At 46.3% G+C, this 13,181-nt stretch overlaps 1 long non-coding RNA gene across 3 annotated transcripts in view; it reads left to right on the top strand.

Moving 5' to 3' along the window:
* Positions 1 to 830: 830 nt before the first annotated feature.
* LOC309634296 overlaps positions 831 to 13,181 on the top strand; it is a 514,820-nt gene continuing 502,469 nt past the window's right edge. For all 3 annotated transcript variants that reach the window (XR_014247943.1, XR_014247944.1, XR_014247945.1), the window contains exons 1-2: positions 831 to 11,706; positions 12,153 to 12,221. This is a non-coding gene — a long non-coding RNA (uncharacterized lncRNA). The remainder of the gene's footprint in view (positions 11,707 to 12,152; positions 12,222 to 13,181) is intronic.

Below are 13,181 nucleotides of genomic sequence, written 5' to 3' on the forward strand. Positions count from 1 at the left end.
GATGGAACCAGATGACGTGGGGACCATGTCTGCGTACAGCAGGCACTCAGTGAACATTTGTTTCCTTCCTCCTCCTTGAACCTGGGTTTCTGAGGCTCTGTCAGCCCCGGATGCCCCCGACCCCTGCCCCAGCCTCAGGGATGTCCGCCTACAGCCTCAGCTTCTCGGAGAGTTCAAGAGCGTCAGCTCCCACCTTCTCGAGCCCATCCCCGGGCTGCTGTTGCCTGCCTCGTGATGGGACCTAGTGGGCAGCCGCCCTCCACACGGAGATTACTGTCGCCCTTGAGTCTTTGTCCTTGCCGGGGAGGCACACCTCTGCCACCACGTACTTGCTGTCCAGACCCGCAGGCCACAGGTGAGGACAGGCTGTGTGCAGGCAGGGGAAACCTGTGCGGAGGCGGAGCTGAGTTCCCGGGGGGGCCCCGGGGCACCTAAACCATGGAGTGAGCACTGCCTGCCCCCCGAGAGCAGGAGAGCAGAGGGGCACGGGCCATGCCAGCCAGCGTCTTTCCCTAGGTGATGGCTGGGAGGGAGGGAGGGAGGGAGTTGCAGAAGGGGCCACGGGGGAGGGGGGAGCTCAGTGACGGGCCACGCCCATGTGTATGCACACCTGTGTGCGTGCACCTGTGTGCCTGTGGAGGTGTGCAGGTGCCTGCTTAGGAGCACACGCGTGAATGCGTTCCGTCTCCGCGCTTGCACGCTGGGGCTCGGGTCTGCAGGTGCACGTCTGTGCACGCATGGCTCTCTGTGTGTGCACATCCTTGCTTGGGCTACACGTGGGATGTAGATTCCTGTGTGGGTGCAGGGGGTGTGCACACCATGGACTGGGGTGCCTCTGTGTGTGTGTCCCTGCCGGACGGAGCCCTGGGCCTGAGCAGCCCCGCCCCCAGTCACACATGCCCCCAGCTGCCAGCAGGGGGCTCCTGAGCACCGCGCGCTGGGCTCTGGGGAAGGGCCCCCCCACCCCCACCCCCACCCCGCAGAGTTTGTCGGGCCTTCTCCTTCCTGAATCACTGTGGTGAGGACTGCAAGGGCCCTCCTCCCTGCTCTGGTCCCTCCTGGCTTTAGTCCTAGCTTCTGCCCTCAGCCCACACAGAAGCAGAGGCCAAGGGAGACATTGGGCCTAGGAAGATGATCCTGACCCGTGGCAGGGGCTTACCTTTCTGTAGGATTGCTGAATACCTGCCACACTGCTGGTTCTGTGTTGGGCTCTTGCTGAGAGATGATGGCCCTGGACCTAGGCAGACAGCAGGCTCATAGGCGAGCCCCCTGGCCTGGGCGGAGGCTGGGGAGGGGTGTGGTCTGAGGACAAGGACTGCTCCCTCTAGGCCACAGAAGGGGCAGAAAACAATGCCCAGAGACGGCTGCGAACCCCTTCTTGAAGTGGCACTGAGGCTGAGCAAGGCAGACAGATGTCGGTTCCCTTTCTTGGAAGTGGGCGGTAGCATCATCTGTATCTCATGAAGGCAGCAACCGAGTGCACAAAGACGGCCAGTCCGGACTGTGCGGCCTCAGGACAATCAGGAAGGCTCGAGAAAGAGCTAGGGACCCAGCTGGACTTGACATGTCCCTGTGAGAGCCACCAGAATGCCAGGGTCTCTGCTGGAATTGACTCTGGCCTGGCTTATCTTCCACGTGCTGCTCCTGCAGGATAGGGCCCCGGTCTGCTTGTCTCTGGACCCACTGTGCCCAGTACAGGGCTGAGTCGGGGCTGGCACTTGCTGGTGACTGCGTGAGCAGGAGTGCTGGAGAGGGAATGGATACTGCCTGGGTGGGGCAGTACGGATGGTGAAGGTGATGTGGAAAGAGGTAGGTAGAGCTTAAAGCTCAGTCTGGACCTGATCAGCTCTGGTCGTGTTGGCTAGAACCCGGGGGAAGTAGACTTCCTGAGAAGAAGGGCTCAGGTCAGACCCTTGCAGACTATCTGGGTTTTACATTGTTTCCTGCCAGGCCCTGGATGTACCTTAGGGCAGTCAGTGGTTGGGGGAAGGGAGTGGAGAGTGACGGTGACAGGACTCTGGACCCCTGGCTTCAGTTCAATTGAAACAGCTCAGCTTTTTATCTTGAGGACAACTTGGAGTTCATTTTTAATCAAGGGAGTATTTATTGAGTGCCTACTGTATGCAACTCACTGCTCTAGATTCTAGAGATATTTGGAGAACAAGACATTCACCCTCCCTGCTCTCTTGACCATTATATTCTAGTAGGGAAGACAAGTAAACAAATAGACAAGTCAATTTGGGGTTATAAGTGCTGTCAATAAAATAGGATGTTCAATAGTTGGACTTGGGGGAAGGATGGGTGGAGCTACTTGAGATCCTGTGGTGAAGGATGGCCTCTCCAAGGAGGTGATATGTGAGCTGAGGCCTGAATGATGACAGTGGGACGAACATTGTGGATAAGATTTTGTTTGAAGAAGCAGCTCTGTGGAAAAATTTGAAAATCCCTCAGTCAGTCTTCTTTTATTTGTATTCATTTATTTAAATTTCAAAGGTAATACATATTCATTGTAACAATTTCAAACCTTATTAATGTATATAAAGTCAAATGTAGAAGGAGCTTCTTTCCTCTTCATCTCCCCTCCCCCACCCCCAATTCCACTTCCTGGAGAGAATCCCTTTATCGGTTAGGTGGATAACCTCCCAGATTTTTCTCTGTGCAATTGCAAATATATATGTTAATTTCCAACTTTATCTCTGCTTGCCTGTCTCATAGGACAGCGGTCCCCAACCTTTCTGGTACCAGGGACCAGTTTCGCGGAAGACAGTTTTTCCACGTACGGGGTTGCGGGGGGATGGTTCAGGCAGTAACGCGAGCGATGGGGAGCGATGGAGAGCGGCAGATGAAGCTTTGCTGCCTCGCCTGGCGCTCACCTCCTGCCCCATGGCCCAGTTACTAACATGCTGCAGACCGGTACTGGTCCACAGCCCGGGGGTTGGGGACCCCTGTCATAGGACATGCAAGCTTAACAAGGCCAAAATGGACTTGGACTTTCTCCACTAAACTTCTTTCTCCCGGGCTTTCTCCTCTTTGTAAATAACACCACCATCCCACCCAGCTGTTCAGGCCCCGAGGCTGGGAGACATCCTTGATTCCCGCTTCCCTGTAGGACCCCAGCTCCAGTCTGCTAGCAAATCCTATAGGCTCTACCTCCAAAACATGCCCCTGTCTGGACACTTGTCACGCTCTCCACTGTCAGCAACCTGGTCTAAGCCGCCAGTACACCTTGCTAGGACCTCCTAACTGCTCTTCATCCTCCCATTGTTATTTCCTCCAATTTGTTCTTCACCCAGCAGCCAGAGTGATCTTTTAAAACTGGTACACCTGGTCATGTCACTCCTTGCTTATACCCCAGTGGCTTCCCAGACTCTTCATCTGAGGCTGAGGTTCAAGGACTAAATGATACCGGGCTGTGGGTCCTCCTCTCCAATCTCATTGTGTCCCTTTCACCTCCTTATTCATTATCCTTCCTCTCCCTCCTGTTGTGTGTCTCAGGGCTTGCATTTGCTGGGCTAGTTCTTTGTCATCATTCTGATCTTAACTCAGTGTCACCCTCCAGGGAGGCATCTCCTCTGGCTTCATGTACAACAGTTTCCCTCCTGCTCTGACCCTCTCTACACCCCAAACACACTCTATCCCGTCACCTCGTTTTATTTCCTTTATAGTACTCACGGTATTGGAAGGCATCGTGCTTGTTTGTTTCCTTGTTTATCGTGTCTCCTCTGCCCCTAACTGAATGCAGGCTCTATCAGGGCAGAGATCTTGACTAATGTTCTTGTTCACATCTCCACTGATAGATAAATAAAATTGTTTCCAGATTGTTGCTAATGAGCAAGGCTCTAGTGAACATTCTTGTACATTCATCTTTATGTAATTGTGGAAGGGATTCTGTGGGACACATTTTTAGAAGTGGAATTTCTAGGTCCGAGGTGATGTATTTTAAAATTTGATAAGTATGTCAAATCGCTGCCCAAACTACTGTACCAATTTACACTCACACTGACTTTATCAAAGAACGCCTTCTTCCAAGCCCTTGTCAACACTGGATCATAGAAATCTTTTTCTTCTTTTTGGCCTATGTTATGAGCAAAAATCAAGTGTTTTATTTTGTTTCGATTTGTATTTCCCTGATTAGGTGAGCTTGAATATCTTTTCACATGCTTTTTTGTCATTTTTACTTTTCCTTTGAGTGATAAACACAGTGCTGGCCCCTCTCCCTAATACAGTTCTGTTTGTACTAGACAACAGGTAGATGATTACCACTGTCGGCCACATATCAATTTGGCTATTTATTATTACTTTTTCTGGCTGTTTATCTCTATCTTATTAGTTAGTAATGCTCTTTATGTTTTGTGGAGTTAACTTTGTTAAGTATGTTGCAAATATTCTCTCTTTGTCTTTCGTTAATCTTTCAAGATTGTTTAAGCTATTAACATCTTTTTAAAAAAACAGAGGTGGATCCTTAACTTTTTCTGTTACTGTGAAAATAGCATGTATACCTGTAATCATTTAAAAACAATCTGTAGAAAGATATTAAATGAAAGGTGATTCTCCCTCCCATGACACTGAGTTAACCTTGCATATTTTCGCCTAAATTTTTCATGTTTACATACACATTCATTTATTCATCAGTAGTTCACTCTTCTAGCAAATATTTACAAGTCACTTATTCTTCCAATGTTTATTGAGTATTTACTATATTTCTGGCATTGTACTAGGTATATTAAAAAGAGGATATATACATATTATCTTTTATTAAAAATTTTTTTGGAAGATATGCTTTTCTTTATTCATTTTTTACATTGCAGATGCTCCTATTAACAGCACCTATATCTACCTCATTTTCTTTTTTTAACATCTTTATTGGAGTATAATTTCTTTACAATGTTGTGTTAGTTTCTGCCTTATAACAAAGTGAATTAGCTATACATATACATATATCCCCATATCTCCTCCCTCTTGCGCCTCCCTCCTACCCTCCCTATCCCACCCCTGAAGGTGGTCACAAAGCACTGAGCTGATGTCCCTGTGCTATGCGGCTGCTTCCCACTAGCTATCTATTTTACATTTGGTAGTGTATATATGTCAGTGCTACTCTCTCACTTTGTCCCAGCTTACCTCATTGTTTTTTAATGTTTGCTCACTATTCTATTTTATGCCTATACCAGAATATATTTAATCTGGTCCTTATTGATAGACATTTACATTGGTTCCTGTGTGTTTGCAATTACAAACAACGTTGTAGTGAATATCTCTGTAGCTATATCTTTGCAGCCATGTGCAAATATATCTGTAGGGCAGACTCCTAAAATAGAATTGCATTTTAAGTTGATAGACATTGCCAAATTGTCCTCCAAAACTGTGTTCCAATTCACACTCCGTGAAATGTGTGAGAGGGCCCATTTCTCTACTTTATTTGCAACCCCGGATATTATGTCTTTAGCATTTTTGCAAACATCTAGTGCTGAGAGTGGTGTTTCATTGTTTTATTTTGCACTTCCCTAATTAGGAGTAAAGCCGAGAATCTTTTCGTATATTCATTGGTCACCTGTATTTCTTCTATGAATTGTCTGTCCATATTCTTTCCTCATTTTTTTATGTTGAGTTGTCTCTTTAAACTGATTTCTAAATTGCAAATATTTTCAACCAGGCCACCTTTAGTCTTTTAGTATTGGTTATGGTATAACCCCACCTTTTTTGATGGAGGAGAACACGGCAATTCCTGTGTAGACCACATTTCTCTGATGTTTTCCTGCAGCAGTATCAACCTAGATTTAGGTAGTTTTCTCCCTTTTCAGCCAAGATTCTCAGGTGATCCCACTCTGGGGGACCACAGTTGAATCCTGACCTAGAGGTGAGGAAGAATCTTTCACTGGCCTTGCATTGCTGTTTCTCCTGTGTTGCTGGGGTACTTCATCACTGATCTGCATGTTTTCCTGCAAACAAAAGCGCTTTTGTTTGTTCGTTTAAACTTTTAGGACTTCGTGTTGCTTGTGTTACTTAAAAAGCTCTATTGCCCAAAACATGGCCTGGCCCCTCAGCCTTGTTCAGATGGTCATTTCTAACACTACTCCAGGGTATCCTAGGGATTGGGTGGAAGTGACTCAGGAGCTGTCAGTGGGTGTGGACTGTGTGGGCGGAGTAGCGGCTCCTGCCCTTCTTCAACCTGAAGTGCTTCTGCGTGAGGTTCCCTCTAATGAAAGCAGTGGTTTCTGTGTTTAAGCAACCTTGGAAGCGGCTCCTGTACCGGGAGGTTTTTATTTCCTAAAAGCCGTGAAACTCCAGGGGCTTCACAGAGCGCATCCTTTTTATATTCTAATCGCCCCCTCCCCTCTTTCTATGAGGCCGTCTTGAAGTTCTGCAGTAGCACGCTGGCTGCATGCTCATGGGCGCGTACAGGGCAGATTTTGGTTCATAGGCCATAGTGGAATTATTCTTTCTTGGTGAAGGTACTGAATGGTAAGATTCATTTGTCTCTCTTATTTTTAGATAACATCAGTCCGTGTCTGCTCGAATAGATGAATGTTCCCATTTCAACCCAGAAGTTCATCTGGGGCAAGGGTATAGCAAGACAGGAAGTGAGTGGAGGGTCGCTTCTCAATCAATTTATAAGGACTGATAGTTACCTGCAGCAGTTAGGATGCTTTGGACTGTAGTGCCGGGAACTCCTATCTCTTTTAAAATAGGAAGTCCAAGGTAGGGCTACTTTGGGGTTGGTTAAGTCAGCAGCTTAACAAGGGTCAAGATTGTTGCATTTTGCCCAGTATGGCTGCTGGGGTTCAGGGGTCATGTGCAGATCCAACGTTGTACAATGTTTTTACTACTGGTGAACTCTCCATCAAATCTCTTTTCAAGAGTGAGGAAACCTTTTCCCAAAGGCCCCTGCCTGACTCATGTCAGTTGGTCAGAACTGAAGCACAAGCCTGCTCCTGGACCGGTCACTGTCAAGATAAGTTCATTCAATTACTACCTGTTCACTAATTGACTGAACCTGAGCTGGGGAGAGGGTCGCCTTCTCTTGAGTGGTGGTTGCCTGGTCAAAACCAGGGAGGGTATCATTAAGAAGGAGAGGGGAATGAGGAAGCAATCAAGAGTGGTTGCTATGATACTGCCTTTATTTTAATCAGTTAATTAATTCATTAATTCAATTTTTCCAAAACATTAGCACTATTATTGTTGGAGCAATCTGATCCACTCTTTTGAGGTTTTCTTCAGTTCACTTCAAATGATTATTCAAATACATAAGAAACACAGTACATATGTGCATGTCTTAAATCTGGTTCCACTTCTGGAAGGGGCACTTGGTTGGGAGGCAAATAGAACGTTTTTGCTGTGAACACAACTGGGCATTTAAGAGACTGAATGGTTGGTGTCAAGAAATAAAGCCAAAAAAAAAAAAAAAAGAAAAAGGAAATAAAGTTGGAAATTTATTGGAGGCAGAGAATTACGCGTATGGTTCCTTTATAATGCCCTCACTCTCTCTTCTTTGAATATTTATTGAACACACACTATCCAATTTCAGAATTTTATCTGTTTGAGTTTGCATCAGTCTAGTTTGGCAACAAAGCTGCCATTTATTAAGAAGAATTGCAATGAATTAGTTAATTATTATTATTTTTTCGATTGGTTGAAAGGGGTTTGGACATGAGGATGGTGGCTAAATAGTGCTCAGCTGGTTCCGGATATTTTCTCTCTGTGAAACAAAGTCCCGGCTTTTGTTTTTTCAGTGAGAATGTGCAGGTTCCACATGTTGGTTAAAGAGAACAATGGGGCTGTGCAACTTGGGTTGTGCTCAAGGGGTATTACGGGCGTCTGTGAAAGTTGGTTCTGTTATAGGTTAAGGTTGCAATGTATAGATTCCCATCGACAGAAATGAGATTGTATGTGTTCTGACTGGAGCGGCTGCTGGGCTCGGAAGACACTGGAAATCTAGTTAAGTCACACACAGTGAGTGTCTTTCAGAGCATGCAAGGGTAACGAGAAACACTGTGCACTTGGTCGGGATGTGTGTGGTACCCAGGGAATGCCGCAGGCAGCAGAGAACATGAATTATGCCATAGGTACCTCCAAGCTATTTGAGCTAAAATTGACCCTCCAGGTCTGGAACCCAGTCCAAATTTCCTCCTGCTGTTATGCTGGGCAACGCAGGAAAGGGAGGAGAAGTCTCACCCCTTGTGATGCTTTCAGATACTCTCAAACATCAGAACTGATTCTCCAAAGTAATGTGTCTTCATGCATTCAGACATCTGAACAGTGCAACAAAGTCGAGTCTTGAGCTTTCATAGCAAGTTATCTTGAAATTAAATACCGTTCTCAGCTTTGGCAAATATATTTTTCACGACCTCAGGGAGAAACCTGGGGGGGTCCTGTCCTCTTGGGGGGGGGTTGGTGCTGGAGGTGCCTGCTGAGCACGGTGGTCTCAGCAGGGGGATGAGTATCCAACAAAGGATGATGATGATGAGGAGGAGGAGGAGGAGGAGGAGAGAGAATGTGCCTGTTTCTGAGAGAAGCTCTGGTAACAGGTTTCTGGGTAAACGAAAGTTGTATTGTCTTCCATCAGAGATGACTTGAAAATCAAGTGCTTTAAAGCTAATACTGCAGATGTCTGCAGGAAACTCAGCACCACACCGAACACTGTAGTTAGATAGCTGTGCAAGAAAGTACATGAAGGAAGGGGCTAATGTGCAATACTTCTATTTAAGATAGAAGGAGGAAACAGAAATTGTGATAGCATGCTATTTCAAGTAATAATAGAAAGTACTTGATGTTTACACGGTGAATGGATCAATACTAATTCTGTAGTCAGCGCACATACAGTAGTTTGGATTATACAAGTGATAGACGCACTCAGTATAGCTGAAATTTCCACCCTGCAACATTCATTTCTTGCTGCGTGTTAGATGGAATTTTCCACCCAACTATCTGGAAGGATTTGCATAAGAATGGTGATAGAGCAGTGTTCTTTAATGATGTGCTTTTCTTTGTTAAACTTCAAAAATGTCTATGGTGCATGATGAGCTTTGGGTGAATTGCCAAGCTAATGCTTTTCTATTTTCTTTAAAGAGCTTATCTTCAGTGTGTTGTGCGAGTTACTTTACATTGTGGTTGTAAAGGCAGTGGCAGCAAAGCTGAATTGGTAGCAATCCCCAGTAAATGCCTCCTCCTCCTCTAGGGCTTGGTCTTGCTAAGAAGGGAATTTGGGGAAGGCTGCCTCTGGTTCCGCTGCAGTGAGTGCCTTGGATTTACTTTATGTTCTCATACCTGGTTTTGCTCACCAAGACGTGAAGAGGTCAGTCTCCTGCTCAAACAGTGACCTCCTGTTAGCCTAAATCAGCACTGTCCTTGTCAAATGGGCTTGAGATCAGCCCAACTGGAGCTCTCACGGAGGATGAGTTGAATTATTCAGATCAGAGCCTGGGAGCAACTGCAGTTTGGAGAGTGACCTTTTTGTCCTCTCCACCAGAACCTAATGTTTACAATGTGAGGAGGAAAAGGGACTGGAATCTTGGGAATTCCAGGAATGCATCCTCCAAGCAAAAGAAGCTTTCCTTCCTGGGTTGTGCCCTCCGAGAGACTCTCCAGAATCTGCTCCACAGCAAGGATTTGAAAGTACAAAGGTGGAAAAACAAAACCCCCAAAGCTGGAGCCCGCAAGGGTAATCCAGTAGAGGACTTCACATTAACCTCAGTTTCAATGAGACAACGAATTTGAAAGCCAAGAATGGAAGGAAATTTAAGGTCACCTAATCCTACCCTTTGTCTAAAGCATGAGTCTCTTTCCCAACGTAGCTTTGCAGCTCATTGATCATCAGTTGCTGCTTGAATACCTCTGAGAACAAAGAACTCAGTTCCTCTAAACAGCAAGGACAGTGAAACCGAGAAGGACCCCGTGGGGCTTCTGGTCACGGAAGCCTTTTTGTCCCCCGTTTCTTATAGGCAAGACTCCAGTCTCCATGACCTTCCCTGAGTTCCAAAGGGCAGATTCGGAACAGCTGCTAATCAAGGGAGGAACAGCCAAGAAACCACCTGAGGCAAGATTAAAGGGACCAGAGAAGCTCATCAAGATTAGAAGACCAACCACCTGAGACCAGATCAAGGGAGTGCAAGCCCTGCACACACCGGAATCTTATCAACAACTCCATCCTTGAACTATTACTATAACACTCTTCATTGAATCCTCCCGGGTTGGGGCACATCGTTTTCAAGGGCAGGAGCCCACTGTGTCCCCCTTTGCCTGGCAAAGCAAAAAAACTGTTCTTTTCTACTTCACCTAAAACTCTGTCTCTGAGATTTGATTCTGCACTGGTGCAGAGAGGCCGAGCTTTTGGCATCAACAGCAATGACATTATAGGGAGGACTTACTATGTGTCAGGCTTGTGATACACCCTGAAGAGTCATGATCTTATTTAATGCTCACAACACCCTTATGAGAACTAATTGCACCACCTCTTTACAGATGGGGGAACTGAGGCTTTGTGTGTTGCAGAGAAAGGAATTAAGAGTGTGTGTTCTTAACCCCTGCGCCCCTCGGCCCAGGCTGTCCCATCATCAGCGGCCCCACTTGTTATTTTTTCTCCCTTGGGGACACTTGGAATACACCTTGCCAATCTTGCACACAGTAGCCCTTCCAACATTTGAGGCAGCTTTCCTCTCCCTCAACCTGCCTCCCAGTTTTCCTTTCTTTTCTATTCCATGCCAAACATTGCCCTTTGTCTCAGTTTGGCGAGTTCCTCTGGACCCGTTCCTGCTTACCAATGCTCTTCTCAAAACATGTGTCATTTTCCTTTGGAACATTATCATTGTTGCCTTCTTCTATTAGGAGACCGTGGGCTTCGTTGGCGGCAGGGATCCACGAAGGCATCTATTCTGGGTGCAGAGGGAGGCTTTCCAAAGAGCACAAGGTGAACTTTTTCCATAGCTCTTTTCAGGGAGAAGGCATTTAAAAAATCCAGAGTATTAAAATAAGCCCGGGTTGAGCTTCGATGTCATTGCTGGTGGGAAAGGCAATGTCAGAGTGAAGGACTTGGAGCCTTCGTGCAGGGTGTTCGCAGTGGTCCCTCCCGGGTCCTGGGGGAGGCAGCTGCTCTTGGGTCTAACTCAGCCTCTGACCTGGATTCTCCGCAGCTCACTGGCAGGTCCCCGTGACCCTCTGCATTAGCCTCCCGGCTTCTGAAAGGTGATCATGTTGTTGACACTCTGGAGTTGAATTTCTCATGGAGTGAGTTCTGACTATGAATCAGGCAATCTCGGGCTTGCTGTGTGCCCTTGGGCAAATCCCTCTTCCTCTTTGGGCTTTAGTAAAGTAGAGATCAGTGTCTTCTTAACAGTGTTAAATTAATTAAGCAAGGAGAACATGAGACTGAGGCAGTTCGGATACCACGGCGCCTACATCAGCAAACCAAAATCTAAGCCTGTAAATGCCTCAAAGCCACGAAATCAAAACACTGAGGACAACCAATCACAAAGGCCAACCAGGCCCTAAGCTCCAGCCAATCAATAATTTCCTTACTTTGCTTCTGTGTCTTCTCTATAAAAGGCTCTCCCCATCTCCCATTGGTGGGGTTTGGTGCTCCTGTTTGGGATCAATTTTTACTGAAATAAACTCTTAAAATTTTTAGTATGCTGCAGTTTATCTTTTAACAGTTCTGGTGTCAGAAGAGGAACCGAAGGAGGCCCCCGAGAGCCCCCGGGAGTAACAAGCAACCAGGTGTGGGTACTAGCATAGCCCCTCCAGATGGCTGCCTTCTTGTGTTTTCAGAAGGTGGTGGGTGAGTCCCTCTCCGGTCCTGGATCCCAGCTCCACAGCTTTCAGACTTCATTTGAGCATTTCTTTTTCCAGACTGGGTCTGGAACCTGGCCGGTGTTGGACTGGAAATTGGTCCGAGTCCGTGGTCCGAGTCCGGGGTCTGACTTATGCTGGACTGGGGCCAGCTTGAGGCCTCAGGTGAATAAAAGTTTATTTCGAGGTTGAACAAGTAGGTTAACCTTACCAAAGATCATCTTGAATTACGGTGGCCGCAGTGGAGAGCTTTTAACCTAGATAAGCTTATCCATTTAGGAGATGCCCTAGAGAAAAAGGGGTCTCAGCCAGGCGCTGACTATAAACTGCAGAGCGAAAATGATTTTTCCTTCTTTATGGTTTCTGGTGACCAGGATACGACCCGCTGGGATACCCCACTCACTCTGGAGCCTCTAGACAGCACCCCGGGAAAACAGCAAAGGGTGAGAATTCTTACTAAAGTCGATTCTCCTAGATCTCTATCTGTGGTGCCTGGTCAAGAGAGGAAGGTAAAATTTCATGTTGTTCATTCCTTTCTAAATTCTGATTGGCAGGAAAAGAACACTGGGTATTGATCCTTTCCCTCCCAGGGATGGATACAGCCTCTTGTTTGTCTCATGTTGTGCCCTAAGAACGTGGTTGGCAACCATCAGGTTGGGGGCCCCCAAAATAAGGCTGGACAGAAATGTGGGTTGCACCCTATTTGCAGCTGGGGTCCTATTGACTATAGCCAGCTCTTAGGGGAAGTGTCTCTTTCTTTTGGTTATCTTTGAGACTGGCTTTGGATCTTGGGAGGGTAAGATCTTTTGCACACTCTTAGGTGTCTATGGAGTTATTCAGTACTGGCAGGAATGTTTATTGTTTGTCCAGGATGAAACCTGATAAGATATTTGAAATGATTTTTTAAGTAAGTATCTCTATGGTCAGAAGTTGGCCAAATTGGAGGCTGATATTCAGAGCCAGATAGGAAAAAAAATTTTTTAAGCCTTCTCCCCTAAGCTAAAATGAAACTATGTACCCAGAGGGAAAGAAAAACTTTCTGAAGCCATTGTGGAAAGATGTACTAAAAACATTCTAAAGAAACACAGCTCTAAATCTAGAACATGGGAATCTTTTGATTTCCATCTTAGTTGGAGATCTCCTTAATATAAAAGTGAGTTGAGGATACTGTAGTTGGATGGCTGGGTCAGCAGCTGGATATCATTCAGGTGGCAACCCAATTATTTGAGGAATTAAAAACAACTGTACTTGACTTACAACTCAAGTCTTTGTAAGAATAGAGGTGAGGCTCTAGAAACAGTTCAAAGCCCACTATCCTTTTCACCAATCCCCAGACCTCCCCTATTCAAACTAAAGAGACATTCAAAGTGCCTCCCCAGCCATGATGAAGGTCTTGCTGATGG

Source organism: Balaenoptera borealis, assembly GCF_965194805.1.
Source record: "Balaenoptera borealis genome assembly, chromosome: 8".
In the NCBI taxonomy this organism is placed as follows: Eukaryota; Metazoa; Chordata; class Mammalia; order Artiodactyla; family Balaenopteridae; genus Balaenoptera; species Balaenoptera borealis.